Source organism: Canis lupus, chromosome 6 (assembly GCF_011100685.1).
Source record: "Canis lupus familiaris isolate Mischka breed German Shepherd chromosome 6, alternate assembly UU_Cfam_GSD_1.0, whole genome shotgun sequence".
Taxonomy (NCBI): domain Eukaryota; kingdom Metazoa; phylum Chordata; class Mammalia; order Carnivora; family Canidae; genus Canis; species Canis lupus.
Genome location: NC_049227.1, coordinates 12,872,647 through 12,875,883, shown reverse-complemented (window position 1 = coordinate 12,875,883; position 3,237 = coordinate 12,872,647). Strand labels below are relative to the sequence as shown.

General features: G+C 62.6%; 1 long non-coding RNA gene across 1 annotated transcript; it reads left to right on the top strand.

Moving 5' to 3' along the window:
* Nucleotides 1-241: 241 nt before the first annotated feature.
* LOC102153496 lies at nt 242-2,718 on the top strand. Its single transcript, XR_005360652.1, has 3 exons — nt 242-550; nt 2,092-2,230; nt 2,532-2,718. It is a non-coding gene; the product is annotated as an uncharacterized LOC102153496 (long non-coding RNA).
* Nucleotides 2,719-3,237: the final 519 nt, after the last annotated feature.

Here is a 3,237-nt window from a genome sequence, read left to right as displayed (position 1 = left end):
CATCACCATTTTGGAAGAAACAGGCTCAGGAGTGACCACAGACCTCACACTGTGAAAAGGTCAAGAAGTACAGGCAACTCTTTCTGGGTCCTACCCTCAGTTTCTCCACCTTAAAAGAGCACTTAACTCGTTCCTCCAGCTTGTTCTGGGGGTGGTGAAGGCTGGGGGGAGGGTGAGGAGCCGGGACGGGGGCGGGGGCGGGGGCGGTGCGGGGCAGGCGAGGGCAGCGCTGGGGGGCGGGGGGACACCGCGGGTGCATGCTAACACCGCTCATCATTAACAGAAACGCCCGAGAAAAACTGAGCGATTCCTCCGCTCCTGGCGCCACGCAAAATGCTTCGCAAGGTCCCCAGGGATGGGGGCGTTCATTATCCCCGTTTTGCAGACCTGGAAATCGAGGTTCCGGGAGGTGAAGCGACTCGCCCCAGGGCTCGCCGCTAGGAGAGGAGGCGCTGGGAACCCGCGCTACTCCCGGATCCGGGGCGCAAAGCAGGGCGCGGACACTCTCACAAAAACCACGAAGTCTCTTTTCTGGTTTCTTCCGGCCGAGGTGAGGGTCCGTTTATCAACTCGAATTCCCTAGGCGGCGCGGGGAGCGAGCCCAGCGGCTCAGAGCTGGGAGAAAGCCTTGGCCGCCCCTCCCCACTCGCACCCCTCCCCAGGCGTCCCCTCCCTGCGCGCCCCTTCCCCGCGCGCCCCCTTCCCGGGTGTCATTTTCCCCGCCGGCCCCTCCCCGTGCCGGCCCCTCCCCTTCTCCCCGAGTGCCCCCTCTCCGCGCGCCCCCTTCCCCGCGCGCCCCTCCCCGTGCCGTCCCCTCCCCTTCTCCGCGCGCCTCCCCTCCGCGCGCCCCCCTTTCCCTGCGCGCCCCTCCTGGTGCCGTCCCCTCCCCTTTTCCTCGCGCGCCCCCTTCCGGCGCGCCCCTTCCCCCCGCGCCCCCTCCTCTTGCCGTCCTCTCCCCGAGCGCCCCCCTCCCTGGAAGTCCCCTTCCCCGCGCGTCCACTCCCCGGGCGTCCCCTCTCCGCGCGCCCCCTCCCCGGGTGTCCCCGTCCCCGCGCGCCCCCACCCTCACCTAGCGTACTTCGTCTTCTGGAAATCCAGGAGCCGGGGAGCGAACATCGCGGCGATTCCATCAGCACCCAGCCCGGGGCTCCGACCAGCGGCGCTAGGAGGGAGCACGGAAGGGAGGGAGGGAGAGAGGGAGGCGGGGGCGCGGGAGCAGCAGGTAGGCGGGCGCGGGGCGGGGGCCGGCGGGGGGCGCGCGGAGCCCGAGCTGGCTGCGAGCCGAGCCTGAGCACGAGACGCCGACGCCAAATCCCGAGCAGATGGTGGCGGGGGCGGGGTGGGGAGGGGGGGCTCCGGGCCAATCGCCTTAGTCCCTGCGGCCTTGGCCCCCTCCGGGTCCCCGGAGGACCCCTCCAGCAGTGGCTGCGCGGAGGAGGAGGGAGAGGGAGGGATGGGGGGGCTTCCGATTGCAGCACCCCCCTCTCCCGGTGTGCCCTCCTCCTCCCGTAGTTTTCGGAGCGAGGTGACAGCCTGCTAGACGGAGCCCCGCTGCCCCCTCCCCCACCCACCCCCATCCGCGGCTGGGGCTGGGCTGGAACGGGAGCGGACAGTGCTGGCGCGCCAGCCATTCAGGCCCCTGGCGTGGCCGGCGGGGAGTAGACTTGTAGCTAGCGCTCCCCCCGCGGCCAGCGCCTCCTGCCTCCGAGCGCCTGCGAGGCGCGACGGCCCCAGGGGATCTGCCCGGGAATGGCGGCAGTCTCTGGGGAACCTCTCCACTTCCAGAGGCTATGACTCTAGGGACCCTCACGACCCCCAGGCAGGGACACACGCATTTGGCTGTGGGATTGCAGCGTACCCAGGATCTGCCCACCCCTCTCTGATCTTGTGCAAGATCCAGCTCTCTCCTTTAGGAGATCTTGGCCCCGGGTTATGGGCTTTGGGAAAGCACCCACGGGAGCAGATGACACCTTTGGGGGCTGTGGGAGGCAGAACAGCCTTCAACGTGGAAGGACAGATGCCCAAACTGAAAGACAAGCACCTCCTTCTCCCTTTCCTCCTCAAACCCCAGCTCCTTTCTATTTGTTATAGCAACTTTTTATTTGAGATCCTACTACACATCCAGAAAATAATCCCACCCATGGCAAAGAGACCCTATGGAATTCATTTCTGCCCTCCAGATGTTGGGCGCAGCCACTTGGCGGGCGTTGGTGTTGGTGGGGACTTGCAGGTACAAGTATTCAGAGGCTGCAGAGGGGCCAGGGCAGGCTGGAGGTGGGGACCAGGAAAGGGATCTAGGGATGCTTATGAGGTAAAATCCACTAGACCCTGCTGATGCATTAGAAATAGAGGGTGGCCACTGGGCTTCTGGCTGGCCCTGCTGGGTGGGGATGTGGAGGGAGGAGGAAGAGATCAGAGGAGGAGCTGCAGGGAGGTGAGGGAAGATGTGAGTTGGGTTTTGGCCAAGTGATCTTGAGGTCAAGAGTGGAAGCCTGGGCGTATAGAATGTGATGGATCAGAGGGTCCCCTAGGGCAGCCAGCCCACCCTGTGAAGAGATGCTGGGAAGGAAGAGCTGGAAGGTCCCTTGGAGCTGCAGGTTTTGAATTGCTCATCTGGACTTACCAGAGCGGCGACTTCCAGGATGATAGCCAGCCACCAGCCTCCTGCGTCTGTTTATTTCTACATTAAATAAAAGGAAATGCAATTTGAAATGCAGCTCTTTGGTCATATAAGCCACACTGCAAGTGCTCAACAGCTACATGTGACCAGTGGCTGCTATATCAGACCATTTCCAACACCGCAGAAAGTCCTGTGGGGCAACATGGCTCTAGAAGATCAGGAAGTCAATCAGGTGGGCGGTGAGCAGCCACTGGAAGTGAAACAGAAAAGACATCCCTTCCAGAGTGCATGGTGCCAGGGGAGAGAAAGTCATGTTCAAGAAACTTTTGTTTCAGTTGTCTTATATACATTTTGTGTGCTGGTCAGGATAGAAAATGTCTTTTTGCCAGGGGTCATGGTTAAGAGCGGGTGAGGCTCATGGCTACAGGGAACAGGGGACTGTCCCAAGGTCACACAACCAGAGGAGCTGCCCTGAAGCCCAGCTTCCCAGGCTCTGAACTCCAAACACGCATTTCATGGCCTCTTCTCAGACCTTGATCTCCATCACCATTGTTGTGACCCCGTCCCTAAGCCTTATCATCAGCCCCACTAGGACACACTGTCCCCAGGTGCCAGCC